Raw genomic sequence first — 18841 nt, forward strand, 5'->3', positions numbered from 1 at the left:
TGATGTTTGCGCCTTGCTTTTTACCACCATTAACTCTTTGAAAAACAGTTTGTCACTGAAGCAATGAATCATGGGATATGCTGGGCCAGGAAGAATCCACCTGGTGGAGCCTCCGTTGCTCACGGGTGGAAGGACACATTTGGAGGAGCCTTTGAATTGGGACAGTCTAGTTGGGCCATTGTGGCGTAATTGGTCTACAAATTATAAATTACTACAAACAGTCCCAAATTCAGAGACAGCTATTTTGTAATGATTCCCAGGCGTTACTGCACCTCTCTCTTTTTTGTCTCACTCTTATTCATCATACCCCAGAGGATCTGTTCTTTTCTGCTCGTTGGCAGCCATGTTGGAACTGACCGGCAGCCTCTGAGGACCTCCAGGACCCCGTAGGTCTAATATGGATGGTCAAGGTGAAAGGAGAGGCAGGGAAAGAGGGACATGGTCCAACAGCTGGAGCTGGATGGTGCTCGAGCAGCCTGTTGCACGGACTCATATTTTTATATTTTCTCAAGCACTGTTTATAATCCCACCTTTATTACTCACAGTTTAGAGAGAATCAACATCATCACCCACCATGATCATATCATCAGCTGGCTCATCCTGAGTGTTAAACTGTTTGATGGTGTGTTAGTCCCAGCCTAATGCTCTCCAGATAGAGGACCCTCTAAAATGAGTTGAGCTGTTGAAATGCAGCAGCTCTCTTTCAGAAGTGTAGTGCAGTGTCCGCTCTAAACCTGTCTGTTTGGAAGGGGCTGTTTGCTTGACCTGAGGTAGTACTGGTTGCAGTTTTCCTTCTGAAACTGTAAAAGTGACGTGCACTAATTGAACCAAGGCGATTAAAGACCGGCTGCAGGACTCGGTCCTCAGAACCTTGCAGCTGCGTCACATATGCTGCACAAAGAGCACCTGCTTATTCAGTGAAGATCAACGCAGTTTGAAGCCCGAACTGGAGAATCAGTTGTTGTTGCAGTTTTTGTGAAAGGGCCCATTTTCATCAACGTGCCTGTTGTCGTGATTGCGCTGTAGTTGTCGTGATCCACAATGGTACATTGATGAGTCACAGCCACCATTGCTACAGAGCACTGGCCACCTGCTTATTCAAAGTTTTTTAATATCCACAGCAAATTCAAAACTGCACTTCTGTGAGTCCTTATAATTTATTAATTCTGCTGCAGAGATCGTGTTTTTGTTAACAGCACATCAACACCAGCATTGGCCCATATCACCAAAAGCTCTCTTGACATCTTCTTCTGTGTCTTGTTTGTCAATTTTGCATCTGCTTCATGGTAGAAACCTCATCAATGCTCCCACTCGCTCACAGTTAATCTCCTGCTGTGTTCTCACATGGGTTCATGTGGACATTATCCAGGGTTTTTACTACGAGGCTGGCAGGTGAAACTGGAGAATGTCTGAGGCAAGTGACTCAGGCATTTGCGTTCTGTCGTACAGCCCCTCTGTAGAATGTCAGGAGACTGTCCAGAATTCAGTGCATGTATAATAGCAGCTATACAGACTTCAGATTTCTGGAATCACAGATGGATGGTTGTTGAACTGGGCTGAGGTCTTATATAAACCATTTTTAAAATATGAATAACCTGATAATGTGTTAATAATTTAATCTGAATATCTTCTTTGTGAAGAGAGGGAACAAGGTCAAAGATAATCAGCTGTTGTTTACAGGGTTGCTCTAACAATTTGTATTACAGAAGTCATGTAATCCTCCTCACACTCCCTGAGCTCTCACGCCTCTCTCCTCTTCTTCACCTTGCTTGATTACATTAAGCATAGTAGAGGTTATTGATGGTTGACATTGACATCCCTAGCTCTATATTTAAATAACAAGCCTTCAGGGACAAGAGCAGTATCACCGCTTTTTTCTGTTTTGTTTTTTTAGCACATGTCCTTGTTTTCCTTGTTCTTCATCGCCTCTGTGAACGCTGTCATCCTTTTCTCACTTCGCATTAGTTTCTTTATTATATTGTGCTTTTGCGGCCACAGTGCACAATAGGCAACATCACTGTGGCAGCCAGATATATCTTTTTCACATGGATGATTTTTTTTCTGCTATCCCTTAGCCCACTCTTTCCTGTGTTTTTTTCTCAAGCTCTTCATCTTTTACTCTTCTCACTCTCCCTCACTGGCTTTTTTCTTGTCTATTATCTCTCCTCCAACGTCTGCTCTCCTTCCCGCCCTCCCTCTGTTGCTGCGTCTCTTAATTCGGCCTCACATCTATTTAAGGAAGAAATCAGTGTCTGCTGGGAAACTGCTGGGCTGGGTGGGGGAGATTTAGCTGAATGGCACAGCAAGTCCCTAGATGCCCTGTTGTGACTCACGCTGCAAGGGAGGAAGGGGGAAAAAAAGGAAAGCACAATGCATTGTGTCAGATAGACAGAGAGATATGGACAGAGCAGCAGTGTGAAGAAGAGAAAACAACTGTACAGTGAGTGGACACAGGCGGAGACTGACACATGAAGCAGGGGACTGGGGAAGGAAGTGGAGTGCTGAGCTCCATGTCTGCTGCGTCCTCTCCTGTTGTTTCTGCACCACCATGCCACTGTTGTTTGGCCATGAAAGCACACACAGATTTACACACCAACCACACACCTATACTCAACCCCCGAAGTTTGTTATTTTGTTTTTCAATCAAATGTGGGTGTTATTTTTGTAGTAGGGGTCATCATGGGGAGGTTTGTATCACTAATAGCACTACAGAGCAATTAGTTTATTTATATGGATGTCAGTATCTCAGTTATGAGGCTTATACCAGTTTTAATCATGGGCAGGTTATGATGTTTAAATGGAACACAGAGTAATATGGAAATGCATATTGTACATAATAAATAACAACTTAAATAATAATTATTGCATTTATACAGAACCTTTCAAAACAGCCTTACAAAGTGGTTCACAATGAGGGTAAATAAAAACAAGAATACAAAACATCGAAGACAAGAAGCAAATTCATACGATGTTATGTAAAATCAAAGACAGATAATGATATTATACAAAATCTAAAAGACAACAGATAAAATAGTACAACATCATTTGCAGTAAAAGTAATGGAAAAAGACAATAACAGAAACATAAGTAATAGCCATAAAAGAATCAAGTGAAAGGCATTTGGTAAAAGTATGTTTTGATAAAATGTGTTTCCTGCAGAATTGGATTCTATCTCTCGTGGCAGTGGCTGATATCTTTGAAGGAGGTCCAGCCGGCATATTTAGAATACTCAAAACCGGAATAAGAGCTTATCCGGGTTTCTTAATCTGATGTGTTCATGTGCAAACGACTATATCATCTATTGGCAGGGGTTGGGTCCATTGTAGGCTGTTTGGGTGATTATTTGGACACTAATTTGAAATTTTACCTCCAAATCAAGATTTAGCTTGTTAGTAACCAGTTTGATAATTACACTGTGAGTTTCTCTCATCTGACTGTGTTGTAGAATTGTCACCCTGTTCCCTGATCTTCACAATTAGCTTGGCATGTCATTATCATCCCCAGTATAACAATAGCCATGTTGTATTAAAGCATAATTATCTTTTTAAGATTCATCATAGGCTTTGTACCTGTAAGGTGCATGAATGTGAGAAAAGTGAGAGGCAAAAGGCAAACTGGGAAATTTAAATCTGATAGCAGAGGGAGGCAATTACTAGATGAAGTGGTGCACTCCAAAACCAGATTAGAGCAGTGCTGTGCTTGTTAGATGGGAGTGGTATACAAACCAATAATTCTCTGCACAAAATGGCAGATGCTGTTTGTGTGTGCAGAAATCAGATGGTTCACAGTTGGTTCATCTGGGACGACGAAAATGATATAGGCTCTTACATTGAAATCACCATTTTGATGTGAGTTCTATTTTCACAAGAGCAGCAAATTGAATAACTCTCGATTTCTTTGTAGCTCTTTCTTAAAGTGTATAGTTTGAAGGATTATATAACCCCATACTTTTGGATTAATTCAGTGAATTCATTAATGCGTGTGAAAAGAGTACACTATCTATTGATGTTCTTTCAGTCGGCTTTAATTGCTGTATTGGCAATAGGCCAAAATTAGTTACAAGATATTGGCATATCAGATATCGGCTAAAATCCAATATTGTGCTTCCCTAGCCATAATGTCAAAAGTCATCAGCACATTTATTTAGCTGTATTTAATTGCTGTGCTTTAGTCTGTCAGTTGGCATAGCAGTGAAAAATAAACTCTGGCTCTGGATCAGTTTGGTCCATTAATCTCGAGGGATTGTGCATTCACACTTGGCCAAAAACATTTTCTGTAATTATTTTATGTTTTGATGATAAATAAGTGTTTTCTGTCTTTCTGGTGTTCATGGATAACCTTCAGAGTCAATTTAGGGTCACTTCTTACTCATCCGTTTTAAACTCACTCACACAGGGTAATGAGGCAGAAATGACAAAAAGCTGGTTTGAAGTTGTGTAGCTGTGAAGCTAACATACCGCTAGTTTAGTGCTGAGCTGTCATCACAAAAAAAGAAAAAAAAGGCAATGGTACAGGACTGTGTTCATAATTATTTTAAGAGTAAAGAAACTACGCATCCATCAACCTTGTGAATGATCCCTTTTCACCTCTTTGAACTCGAAACCTCAGCGTGTTAGAAAGTCACGGTCGCTCCGTGTTAAACGTAACGCTGAAACATCTGATCGTAGCTGACATGATTTTCCATTTCCATGGTAACAGCAAGATCCACCAATCAGAGACATTGATATTACTCCTGAGGATTTTGGGTAGTGTAGTGCCTCACCTTGACTTCAAAAATGTTATATATTATATGATTCTGGAAATGGTGTTGGTATCGTACAGACTTTTGGCTTCAATCTCAAAGCTTGCAGTGAGTCTACCTTGGATGGTTAAAATATGGAGGTTTTTTTTCTTCAGGAACCACACTGTTGAGCTCTATTCCAGTCCTAGTCTGGTGTATAGGTTAGACATAGCTTTCAACTTTAAATAAGTAATACTCTACCATTGTCTGTGATAACTTTTTTGAGCAGTTTTTCAGTCCCACTATTTAATTGGTTTTCTCCACCCTCAGTTGTACACAACACCGACTGGAGCCTGTGATATGATAGAAATGTGTGACCATTCATTTCCTGCGATGTTCCAGTGAGCAAAGGTGCAAACCACATATACGACCACCTGCCTTGTCTTTTCTTACAGCATCATATCTAATAAAGTTTTAAATAAGTTTTCACAATTTCTCAGTTCTTCATTATTCTGACTTTCCTTCCACCTTTCTCGTGCACATTTTTCTTTGTGGTTGAAGTTTTTTTCCCAGCAACTGGTAAATCTGAAGATCTATCTCTGTTTATGTTTACAGCAGGCTTGCTCTCTATAGGAGACATATCTGTTTTCCCACTGCTCACATCTCAACTCATCTTCTCCCATATCCTTACCCACCTTCCCAAACCTTTATTTAATTTTTATCCATAATCATTTTTAGCAATTTGACCTAGTTCATCATTTCCCTTGGCTGCTTACTCAAGCTTTTCGTCTCTGTTGTTTTTCTCTTGCTAACTGAACTCCGGGGGATGTTCTTGTGTCTCTTGAGTCAAGTCTAACACCCCCATGGAACGGACTGCTGCACTGCTGCGTTCTCAGAAAACTTCAGATGCAATATGAGCTGCGGCCTTCACTCTCTCTGCAGGACGTCGCGTCACTCAATATAACTGCGGGCTGAGGGCGGCAGAATAAAAAAATAAATAAAAGGCTGTTCATCACTGTGAGATAATTCTAGCTGTACACAAAGACAGCTGAGAAGTGGGGGTTGACTGGTGTTATGAAAGATACGAAAATCAAAGAAAAGGTCAAATGAAATTTTTATTTTACTCTACGTAGAAATGCTGCATTGCATATATTCACTGCAAGAATTGTAAATGACGTAGACGAGCTGCAGGGTGGAGACACTGCACCCTTCAACTGCAGTGGTTTGAAAAAAGCATCTGACTTCTCCTGAATCCCCCTGCTTCAATAACACCAGTCAAGCATTGGTATTATCTCCAGCTCAGTGTATGTGCGTGTGTTTGAACTCTGACCCCCAGCCTTGCTGTAGATTAAAACTCAAGCTGGCATTATGAGATATACAGATGGACTCAGTACATGACAGGCTGGGTTAGCATATACACATTGTTTCAGTGGTGCTTCATCAGTCTAGAATATAAGACGCAGCTATAGCTCAGTGCAAAAAAATCAAGTTGAACTCACTGCAGCCTCGTCCGGTACCTTCGCTGCCTCATGTGAGATACAAGCAAGTGATCCTGAACAGCACTTTTTTTAAGGTCAGTAAACAGATTCACATTTACTAGCGTTTTTCTATCTATGATGTCAAATCTAAAATGCATTCCTTAAAAATGGTTTGGTGTCATTGTAGTTGCAGTGCGTCTCGCCACTTCTCTCCATTGAAAAGACAGCAGTGTCAAATGGTGCAAAGTAAACATCCCAAATGATTAGAAATGGATGATTAGAATTGGAATTTGTTTCAAAATATTCATTTTGTAATTAAGCTCAGTTTTCAGCTAGGCTGTACATCACTCAGTGAAACCTTACAAATCTTAAGACTGTGATCCTGGTTGATCATCACTGAGGTTACTACTGGTTTCTACAGGTGCGGTTTGAAACTACAGGGCTGTAAACACTGCCTGGGCAGATGCATACTGGTATACTTCCAGTTAAGCTCTGGCTGCGAACAACAGAAGAAAATGTTGGGTTTATTTATTTATGAACTTTACAGAGCTCTGACATGGCTGCATGAGAGTGAACAGTAAACAGGTTGATATCAGTGAGAGAATAACACAAAACACTGGAATACACGCATGGACTGTTTACTGTGAATCCTCTGAGCATACTGTAGGTAGGCAGTAGTGTGAATCTTGTCTGCTGCTTTTAGATTTAGTTGTAGTGCCTGTTCTGAAAATCTGTATTTAGATAATTAGTTATATAAATCAACCTCACCCTTTTCTTTTTAGTCACTTTGTGCCAGACTCTGGACTCTTTAGTGTTTAAGAACAACAAAAAGCTTTAAGGTTAGATTTTCATATAACTTCATTAAAATGCTTACAATATTTCACCTAAGTCTGGAAAGACATACATTAACAACATTATCAATCCAATGCAGTCTAACTCTTGCAACATCCATCAGAAAGTAACCAGTAAAAAGTCTCCCTGCAATAATTCTTAGTGGTTGTGTTTTTAATTTAAACTATGACTTATGTCCAATAAGCTTTATTCAAACGCAAAGCAATGTACTACACTGTTATATGTGTTGGTTGTTATATTCTCTGTGCTTTAACATGGAGAGTATTAAAACCAACAAGTCTGTTTGAGACTAAATCTCCATCTGAAAGCAATGCACAGTTGTTGTTTGATGCCGATGAAAGGATTGTCAGTTTGAGTGGGATATCACTTGAAATTGTCAGACTGTATATGTGAACCTGAGTGGTTAAAAAAGTGAGTTACTGATGGTTCATTTTTTCCAAATTGAATCACGGTATTTGCTTATTGCAAAATTTTCACTCTGTAAGAAACTTCTTTCAAGGTCATTGTGTCTCAATGATTTATTACTAAGAAGGGCAATTCCTCACAGTATTAGCTCTGTTGTAGGCAAGGACCACTTGAACAACATTAAAACAAGTGAACAGTGATGGGCCCAGGTGCAGGGTCTCCTCAGACTGGTACCTCTGGGTATTGATTAAAACAGAACTTTCTGTAGTGAGGAAAAGGTTCCTGAATGTTAGGACAAGACATTACTGATGGAGTGTTTTCAGAGATGGTGATTAATTGACAGCTTAAACTGTAGTTTATACTCGCTGCTCCCACCCCGCCCATCAATGTCATTTCCGCTGCCGCGTGGTGTCGTTTCGGTTGGTCGCGCCCTTTCAAATTTTATAACTTGGCGTGCGGCTAGGCCATTACAAACATGGATACGCTGGAGGCAGGAAAGTGAGAAATGGTGATCTACAGGGATCTCTATGAGCCATCATTAATGAAGGAGCTTAGAGATCCGCAGATGGCTCCTGGAGGGGGATTACAGACACTCTTGGTAAAGATAAGCCAGAAAAAAAGACTCTGGGACTGGTTTGTCAAGGCGAAGAAGCACGCACAAGCCCAAAGTGATGCTCTTCTCAAACGACAATTCAGGAAAGTAAACAGAAAGAGAAGCGTCCGTGCCGCAGTTCAATACAACAGTGTTTCCATGTGGGCACTCACGGTACCAGTCTGTCGCACATACAGCGTCAGTCTTTAACTCAGTCAAGGCCAGTAGCTCCAGGAAAACTGCACAGGGAATAAACAATCCACCAGACGATTTCCTCCTGACTCCGACTTTAGAGATGAGGCATCTGCTCCCGAACGGAGACAACATGCTGACTTTACGACGCTTTTTTTCACATCCTCTCCACTCGTTGTTTTTATGTGCAGGTCTCTCTATTGCTTTTGTACGTGTCTGCATGTGTGTATGTGTGTCTCTCTCCATGCATTTTTCATAAGTAAAACAGATCCTCTCTGACCCCTTCACTCATTGCTGTGCTGGTTACGAGTCACTTCTGTATAGTGGTTCAGAATACACAGGTCTGAGGTCTGGGATTGTGATTGGATTATTGACTGATTGTGGGTGTGACTGTGGAAAACACGAGTGACCTCATCAAACTCTGGACGTAGTAAACACACGGGCAATATCGCGGTCAGCAAGAATGATCGTGGTCATGTCCATATATCGATAAGTTGATCATGTAACGTTTGACTGTGGATTTGATTAAATGTGTTTGATTCATTTGGAACGACCCTAGACTTGAATTAAAAATACTTTCGTTCAGCCAGCTTGTGTGGTGTTTCTCATGTTGTGATGGAACACCAGTTCTCACACAGATGTAAAAATGATGCAACTATCCCGTCGATCCATCCTTCACTTAAACATTGTTATAATAGATATGAAGTCACTGTTCATGAGCGTTTCTTGTTTTTGAAAGAGACTTTTATTTTTCTCCTGTTTGTAGCAGCTATTATCTGTCAGTTGTTGCGGCAGGGAGAAAGTGAAGGCCACACAAAGAGGATTACATGGAGACGATTAAATGGCGCTGATTGAAGAGGAACTAGCAACATAATACCAGCAGTCTTGTATGTACCCATGGGGTCACGACACTGGCGATGTGATTGCTTATCATTTTGCTTTACTCTACCAGCCAGCCTTCATCCCCGATGATGTCACCGGGGCTGTCTCCGTGGAGACAGGTAGTGGAGCGACTGATTGGACAGTTAACCTCCGGGGCATCTACGCCGGCTGTGCTTGCTGTTCCTCTTAGTGGGGCTGATGGGAAATGTGTGCCGGAGAGAAACACTTTCATTTAGTCTCCCCGGCCGACTGTGTGCGTTGATATGATTCCCATGCCAACACATTTTTCTTTGCTCTTGCGTGCCTCATTGACTGTGACCATTCTCTCCCTCTGCTGTTTATGCCTCACCAGAACTATCCCTGTTTTTCTCTCTCTGTTTTATTCCTGTTTACCCTCCCTCCTCTATCCCTTTATCTTCACTAGTGTCTTTATCTTTTATGCAAATTGAAACTACTTCGCGTTTTTCTTTCATGCTCTCTCTTCCTCTCCTCCTGCTCTCTCCACTTGTTCTTTTGGTGTGCAAGTCTCTCTATACAAACTATTTTGCACGTGTCTGCATGTGTGTATGTGTGTCTCTCTCCATGCATGAGTACTGTCTCACTAAATTATTTTTTCACACTGGTTGCCCTGATCTCCATTGAAATTCACCACTCCTCATTTAGAGACACTGGTTCCAGTGTTGAATCCCCGTCTAGTGGTGACTCAGGCTTCATTGAGGTTGGGATGACTAAGCCAGACACCATTCACAGCAACCTCGGGAGGCTCTCACAGCCAGGACTTTTACGTTTGAATTTCCCTGCTGCAAATATTGGCTGCTAAAGGATGACACACAGCCAACCTTTAACCTGTCAATCATGTCAAGGTTTTCACTGTTAGAATTTTATAGTTGGAGTAGACGGAGATAGACTGGTAATCCAATCAGATGATAAAATCTGCATACTTTTCTGAAATGGTAATTGTTAGATAGTTGGTTAGATGGCTATATTTGATTAGAAACAAAATTCAGCTTTTTTAATTACAGAAATCCAAATATTGAATAACGCATACAAAGATACCATAGGTTTTTTTTAGCCTACAGTGCCATCGTAGTGTTGACCACTGCTTTTTGTCATTCTGTCGCCGTGTTGTACATGTTGTTGCACAGTGCAGCTAGCAATGGTTTACATTGGGTTAATGAACAAGTCCAACAAGACCACTGCAGCATGGCTAAATGTAGAGCTGAATAAAGTTGGAGCTCAGAGTCGGCCTCCGTTTTTCAACTGATTTAGCCTTACACTGTTATTTGGCATCTCAATTCTGTGCTGTTCTCAGCAGAGAATTATTGCCAGTGTGACTGAACCACATTAGAATAGTGGTATTAATGTATTAGTGTGCTTTTGGAATACACTGGAACGTGTTGTGTTTGCTCACAGCTAGGAAAATATCAGGAATGACAATCCTACAAACTGTAGCTCTCTTTAAAACCCTGCTGGTGGTAAAGATTCTCCGTCTAGTGTTGAAATTCCATTTAACACTAGAGAGAGTTTTAACAGCTTAACACAAATGTTTTCAATGTGGCCCCAGGGGAAATAATCTCCAACTATTCTCAAGGCTTCTGATGCAGTTTGCATGTCTTTATACTGGCATTATGGTGCTATAGTGGTTAGCACTGTTGCCAGCTTGCATGTTATCCCTCCACCTACATGGGATCTGTAGTGGTACTCTCGCTTGCTCCCACATTCCATAGACATGCTGTCCAGGCTGTACCCTGCCTCTCACCCTATGTGGTATGGATATGTGTGTAGTTTCAAAAGATCCCAAATAAAGACGCTGAATTATGTGGTGCAGGCTCGGGCTGCAGTGACTGCTGCAAGACTAGCATACGAAACTTGCGTCCTTTGTGGGCCACATAGACCTTGTCCTCTGAAAGAGACGACCCTGAATTGAGACACAGATTTACTATAATCTGTAAAATGAATGTGAGTTCCTTCACCAACCAGCAAATACCTGTATATGTTGGAGCCAGTGACAACAAGCTTGCTCTCTTAAACTACCTTAGGTTTGAGGACATATTAAGAGCTTGTTGACATGAGGCTTTTAAAGACCTCAATATATTATTTATGTTTCCAGAAGTGTTTTTGCTGAGGGTCTGGAAATACATCAACCATTCTATTTTTCAAGACCGAAATTAGCCTCTGCAGCAGATTAGAGGAGCCAGCCACTGTCGGACTATGTATCCAACATTAGATCTGTGTGAGCCGCAGTGTTTTTCTCCCCTCTCAACATCTCACTTGGTCAAACATCTCTTTGATCAAAAGTCTCACAGCCAGAGAGGATTGATTAGATTCAGCTCTCTGGCCACTTTTGGCACAACGGGAGGGAAAGAAAAAGTGAATGCCTGCTTGATTTTTAAAGGAAAAGAGTAAAAGCCAAGTCTGTAATAAACACATTAGCTCTGTCCCAATTCAGCGTCCACCCCCTTCATTGGCCACATAGACCGCTAAGACCAAATTGAAATGAGACTGGCCGGTCTACAGAGGATTTATGGCTTCACCAGCTTGTCCTGCCCTTGTCGCCTAAAAACAGAGCTGCAGTTGGGCAGGAGGAGAAAGTTTTAGTGCCCCTCGGTTTTATAGCATATTTATCATTAGCAGTTTGGTTAAGTTGAAGTGTGATACTCAAGCATCGGGCGTCTTATTGCTTGCTGGTACAATTACAATTACCTGTTTAGAAGAAAGCTGTATGATTGCATTGTTTGATGTGATGGGAATGATGGAAATGTCCTGTTTAAATAACAGCATTAGTTTTTCTATCTTCATAACATCTGTCCAATCACCCATTAGCATTAAGGCCTTTTACACATTGAGGGGCGTGACTAATATATGAGACAATTCCTACCAGCAGTAATGCAAATTGCAACAGTTCCAACACACGTTCAATAATGGTGAATAAATTCAGGGCAGCTCATTCATCACAAGGAATGATTGATTCAACATCAGCCTGTGGTGAGGATTTTCACTTGTAACATTTTCAGACTGAATCTGTGAAGGGAACTGGGATCGGATGGATGAGAAAATTAAAAGGGTGGGTGTTGAGAAAAGTTGTCTTGAACTATTTTGGGGTTTTGGGTGGACTTGGCTTTCAACTTAATTGTTCAGTCCATTAGAAAACAGCCTTCATGATGAAATAGCCAAGAGTAGATTAAAACGCTTTTAAGTATTCAAAGCAGAGGGGGAAGTGAGCAGAGCAGCTGCAGTGATTACCCGCTTGTCTCGACACACTTCACAGATTGTATGTAAAGAGACTCTCCAGCTCTGAGATGTGGGAAGGGAATCAAACGCATTTGACCTTTTTGTTGAAAAAGATGTTTCCAGAGATCAGCAGACATTCTGTTTAGAGGTGAGATCTGCTGGCATGAGCCAGCTGTCGAGTCAACTGTCTTTGTTTCTTTAGGGTATGCGAAGTGAAGGGCTTGTTTATCTCATAAATTATCTTCATGTGGAATATTATATATGAAATATTATTATGTAGTGTATATAATAAATAACATTGAAGAAACATTCTCACCCAGTGCAGCTGCATAGCTTTGTTGGATTGGTAGAGAATAATACTTTGTTATTAAGAGTGTATTAAAGGCACATTTTACAACAGATCTGTGGACCTCTTAAAATTACATTCTATGTTGCAGCTTTGTGTTAAAATAAAAAAATAATACCCCTATACCTTCAATACCCCTGAACAACAAAGTGTAAACAGAAATTTGCAAATGTGTTCAAATTTATAAAAAGCTAAATTGAAATATCACATTCAAGTATTCCAACCCTTTGATAGGACATCTGATATGTAACTCAAGTGCCTCCCATTACTCTCAATCATCTTTGAGATGTTTCTACGCCTTGATTTGACACCACCCATGGTGAATTGAATTAATTGCATTTCATTTGAAAAGGCTCACACCTCTCTAAGGTCTCATAACAGATGATGAAAAAACCAAGCCATGAGTTGAATGAGCTGTCTGACGAGCTCAGGAACTGGACTGTGTTAAGGTTCAGATCTGGGGAAGGTTCCAAAAAAGGAATTCCACACTGTTGAAGCTGCCAAGGAGCCTCTATAATTCTTAAAGGGAGTAGTTTGGAGTAAATGTCCTAGAGCTGGATGCCCACCTGAACTGAGCTGGGCCTTAGTAAATGAGGTGACTAGAGGTGGTCCCTCTCCGCTGCAGAGACATCTAAGTGGCCAGACTGAAGCCTCTTTTTTGTGAAAGCTTCCAAAGAAAGAGGCACCTAATGGACTCTCAGACTGCCAGAAACAAGATTTTCTGGTCTGATGAAACCAAGATTGAACATTTTGGCCTCAATTTTAATCGTCACGCCTGGTTTGCTCCGGACGTGAAGCTTAAAATCGAGGTCTGGGCTAGAATTGATTATTCTTTTCAAAGTTTCTTCCATATATTGGCTACATGTGTTACTCAATCCGGTTCACATTTAAATTCACATCATTCACTAAGCAGTAATTAAAGATTCACCTTGATACCTATTAGAATGTGGGGGGAAATAAAAATTGAGGACAGGGTAAAGATTCTAATCAAACCACCGGGAGCATTGTTTGCCTGCATTTTGATTTGAAGCAGTCATAATTAGTCATTATCTCATCACCAGCAGAATGTCATTCATTTCCCTGGGTCCTCTTTGTCATCTCCTATTTCCCTCTTCCCCATCACCACTCCCACAACATTGTTTATTATGTAAATGCAAGTGCACAGCCTATGCAGTCTTGGAACCCCATGGCTAAAGACATCTTTAGATTAAAAGATGAATATGAGAGAATGAGTTCAGAATTTCATCTTTTATTTCCTATTTATGATTAGAAAAGTTAAATAACATAGGGCATAGCATGTTTTTCAGACAGTCCTTCAGTCTCCTCCTTAGAGGTTGAAAAGGGGCTTGATTGAGTTAATGTCCAGTGATTGCCTTTGGCAGTCTAAAACCTTCCACTTGGTCCCCTGATAAAAACCTTTGTTGTGTTTGAAGGGTATTTTGGCAGACATATTTTTCCGTAGACTTCTGAATTAATTCTGCTGTTCCCATCATGAGTTACATCATCAACTAGAAGGGCACGTGGAGAGCGCATACCTTAAATTATTTTTTCAAGATTCATGAAATCAAGGAAATTGTTAAAAAACACCCATCTTATGTTAAAGACAGTGAAACATACCTATACTGAAGGTAACAAAGACACCACATTTACCATCCTTCAAAGAAGAACATGTATGTGAGGTTAATGTCCTATCAGTCCCAAAAACTCCAATAGCTTTTGCAGCTTGTCTCTTTCTTTGTACTGATTATGGGTGCATGCTCTGCTTTAGTCCAGTGGTTAAAGCACTTGCACCATGTGATGTGAGTCTGGATTCAAGACCGGGTGAGGACGGGAGCTTTTGCTTCACTTTTTGGCAATTTAAATAAATATAAGCCCCTCACCCCCCCATAGTACCAGGAAGTCTGTAAAGAGCCTATATTTTGGAAATAAGCCCCCCCCCCCCCCCCCATAGTAATAGGATGTTACCATGAAGTCTGTAAAGAGCCGATATTTTGAAAATTAAAACTACCAAAAAACATATTAACTTAGAAACCTCAGAGAGAGCCACATTTGAGGGCTCCCTCTACCTGAGAACAGACTGCGTCTAACATTGTTGTTGTGAGTCAAATTGCTACACAGATACATCCACAATATTATTTCTCATTTATTAACAGTAAGAATCTGCTTATGAAATAGAAGTGGAAGCTGCCTGTCGCAAAAACCTCTTTCTTGTCTGTAAGAGACTTTATATTATTTATTTATATTTATAATTTATGTGATATAAGAAAAAGCTCTAGCGCCATTCTCGTTTTCTTTTCTGCAATGATTTGGTTTCACGGTTCAATTTGTTCTGTTTTTAAGCTTCTGTTCTGTTTTATCTTAAAAACCTTGAGCTGCATTTCATGCTGTGAAAAGGACCATATGTATTAAATGTATTATTATTATTGTTATTATTCACACCAGTTAGATTAACATCACTACTCTTCCTGGCCTGCTGTGGTCACCAACTGGTTCCCTCTGCCTCCCTCTTCTCTCTGGCATATATGAGTGCATGTACTGTGTTGCATTGCACCGCACTGCAGAAGAATCCTGTGTGACAGTCCTGACTCACTGCAGAAAAGCTGTTGTTGAGTTGTTTAGCACTATATAACAACATACATTATGTCAAAGCACTTTGGGGGGGGGGGGGGGGGATCACAGTTGCCATTGATCCTCCATTCTGATCCCCACATATTCAGAAAGGAATAAAACCCAGCAACATGCCCTTCCTGACCCTTGGTGTCCTTGTAGGCACCACAGTTACTAAAACTGTGAAGAGTCTGTTTGACCATTTCCTCCCACCTGGAGAGAGAGATGTAGCAGCACCCATGCTAACTACTGAACTGCCTGAATGGGAACCTAATGCTGAAGAGGCAGAGGCCAATCCATTGGCCACTGCAGAGTCAGAGCCTGCAGCTGTGTTTGATAAAGAAGAACAGGATGAGGTTGGACCTGCTGCAGCTGTGTTAGACGTTGCAGCATCAATGGATACAACCAGTACTGCGGCTGTGTCCCAAGTTGCTACGGCTTTCAATCTCGCTGCACGCGCTGTGAATAAGGCTGTAGCAGAATTGAAAAGGACCTGCCCCGCCTCTATTTTTTCAGGTGATACAGCGCCAATGGAAGAGACCAGTGCTGCAGCTGTGTGCAACCTTTCTGAAGCTGCAGATGCTCTGTTTAACTTGTCAGTAGAACTGCACCAGGCCGGTGCTGATGCTGTGTTTGACACTGCAGTGGCTGCCCTCAACGCTACAGCTCTAGAGGATGACTCCAGTGCTTCAGCTGTGCTGAATGTGGCTGTAGATTTGTACAGTGCTGCAGATGCTTTGCACAAAGTCACAGCATTGGATTCGACCAGTGCTGCAGCTGTTTGCACCTTTGCTGCAACTTGGTACAATGCTTCACTCGCAATATACAAAGCTGCAGCAGCACTGCATGAGGCCAGTCGTGCTAAAACTCTGTTTGGTGTAGTACAACCTCTCTCATATGTAACAGAAAGAGCGGATGTGGACAGTGCTGCAGCTTTGTCACCCGTTGCCACAACTGTTTGACGGAGCAGGTGATAGCTTTGGAGTTTTCATCTCTCAATGAGACCAGTCCAGCACAATCCCGGGAGGATGGAAACTGTCAAATTAGAAATAAATAAAATTGAACAATATCTGCTTACTATCTATTTTCTTGTATATACCAGTAGCATTGCACCTCTGTTGATTCACACCAATGTTTAAATTTACAGAAATAAAAATTAGTCTTAATACTCTACTATACTATTGATACAACTTTAACTTTCATTTCAATTATTTTTAACTTTCTAAAAGTCAAAACTTTAAAGAAAAATTACAATCTATTATCAGTGAATTTTCAATTAAGATGAAACACAAACATGAAACCAACGGGTTCCCTCTGCCTCCCTCTTCTCTTTGGCATACTGTATATGAGTGCATGCAGTGGTGGCGCCAGAGTATTTTTTCTGGTTCAACTACGGTGGGGCTGAAACACACACATGCACGCACGTGTGCGATACACACACACACACAGACAGACAGACAGAGAGAGCGAGAGCGAGCAACCCATATGTCCGGCCGAGCCTGACACATGGAAGATGTGGGACCGGAGTGGTCGTCTTCCCCTGCAGGTGTCAAAGGTGTGTCCGTAGTTTATCCAACACACCCGCCACCGCCCTCTGTTGTTCTGTCCGACGACGTTTAAAAACAAATTTATCCATGATAAAGTTTGACCTGAGCTTAATAACGTGACTGTAAACCAACTAAATGTCTCTGTGACGAGCATACACTCAAAGTGCGCTCACATGAGTGAAATACGTCATGTGAGTGACAGTTGTCATCGCAGCTGCCTGAATGCCGTTACGATGTGGAGGCGCTGTTGGACTCTGCACTTCTCTTGGTTTTATGGTAGGGCTAACGGTAGCCCCTAGCGCCGCCTATGAGTGCATGTGCTGTGTTTCACTGCACCGCGCTGCACAAAAGTCCTGTGTGACAGTCCTGACTCACTGCAGAAAAGCATAGGAATCAATCAATTCAATGCATTTGTTTAGCATCACATAACAACATACAATATGTCAAAGCATTTTGGGGGGGAGGGGGGGACATGACATCACCATGCCATTGATCCTCTAGTTTGAATAATAAATCCAGTCTTGCCTTCTTTCAAAGTCTTCTTCAAATGGTGCTTCCATTACTGATTACACACAGTGGAGGCACTTTTTTACATCAACATGAGTACGAGCACTTCCACCTGAGCCAGTGAGATTTTGATTGGTACTGCCACTGATGTTGAGGGAAAATCACTTGTTGCATTGTGTGATCGCACTAAATCATGCACTGTATCAGAAAGTGTCTTTTTACACATTAGCAAGACAAATCTGTGTGTCTCTGAACAATTCCCACAATAAGAATATACAATGAGAGGGAAACATGTGCTGCCAGTTGTGTTCCTAAACATAAATGGAGACTGAACATTTTCACGTCACAATTGTTTCATTATAAAAGACACTCGAAACATAAAAACGATTTTTATACTTGTTGGATGCTCTGCCAATCTCGCCAAACTAACGCATGGTTTTTCCTATGGTAGGTGTGTCCACCTGGAGGTTATTACATGTTACTGAACTAGTAACCTATAGACACATTTTGATTTCTGTTTTGTTTGAATAGCAGCCAGCTCTATCTATCATCTGCTTCAATTCATATTGTTAGTATTGATGATACCGGTTCACACCTGGAGGAGTCGGGTTAACACCGGGGTGATTAGTTGACGGACATATTAATCTCCCAAGAATTGTGATCAAGTCAAAATGTAAATTGTCTGATATTAGTTTATATGCTAATACATCCCAATTCAATTACAGTGGTTTGTGTTTTGTGCTAATTAGCATTTTGTGTTGTAACTGCATGTTGTCATGCTACTATAAGAATAATGATCAAAGTGGTACTGAACTTAATTGGTAGTGGATTATTTTGATTAACTGAATTTGAAGTGAAGGGCCTGCTGGGTATCCCAGGCTACTTTAACTGTCACTGTTTGTTACTAGTAAGGACCAATGAGGGCCCCAGAGGGTTTAGATTGTCCCTATATATATCCATCGGCTTTTCAGCAACTGCCCATTACTGCAGACTCTGGTTAATAGATTCTATAGGATCATTGATCCTTTACACTTTGCCCTATGTCCATTATATGAATGGCTGCTGAAGGCAAGATTTTTAAATAAACATAAGTAATCAATATTCAGTGTTGGAGTGGGATGCATTTTCTTCTCAGTGCGATGGCCTTGATTGTGCTAAAAGTCCACCATTGCTGAAGAGAGTTAATCGTGCATTAATTCGGTGATTTTTGCAAAACTGTTCCACCAAGATACATTAGAACAGTTCCACATTTTCTCAGTGAAACAGAACTGCAGGATCCCTCAGGCGACACACTGCTGTAAATGCACTCCATGAGTTCCCGCATTTCAGCTGGTATCTAGTTGTCGGCTCACATATTAGGTTGTCAGCATGTGTTGCTCGTAGGGACAGAGCACCCCAGGGAGTCTTGGTCATACTCACATCTGCCATGCATGCTCAAACACTGCACCATTCACAGCTGATAATCAGAATGTATAATAATCT

General features: G+C 41.2%; 1 protein-coding gene across 4 annotated transcripts in view; it reads left to right on the forward strand.

The window, feature by feature from the left end:
* Positions 1-18841, forward strand: part of klhdc8b (kelch domain containing 8B) — a 147058-nt gene that overhangs the window by 7641 nt on the left and 120576 nt on the right. The window contains exon 1 of one of the 4 annotated variants that reach the window (XM_069527159.1): positions 6136-6293. The exons of the other annotated variants lie outside the window; for them this stretch is intronic. The gene's annotated coding sequence lies outside the window, so the exon portion shown is untranslated. Of the gene's footprint in view, positions 1-6135; positions 6294-18841 lie in introns of those variants that run through there. 4 annotated transcript variants of the gene reach the window in all.

The sequence above is a fragment of the Paralichthys olivaceus genome, chromosome 6 (genome assembly GCF_024713975.1).
Source record: "Paralichthys olivaceus isolate ysfri-2021 chromosome 6, ASM2471397v2, whole genome shotgun sequence".
NCBI lineage: Eukaryota > Metazoa > Chordata > Actinopteri > Pleuronectiformes > Paralichthyidae > Paralichthys > Paralichthys olivaceus.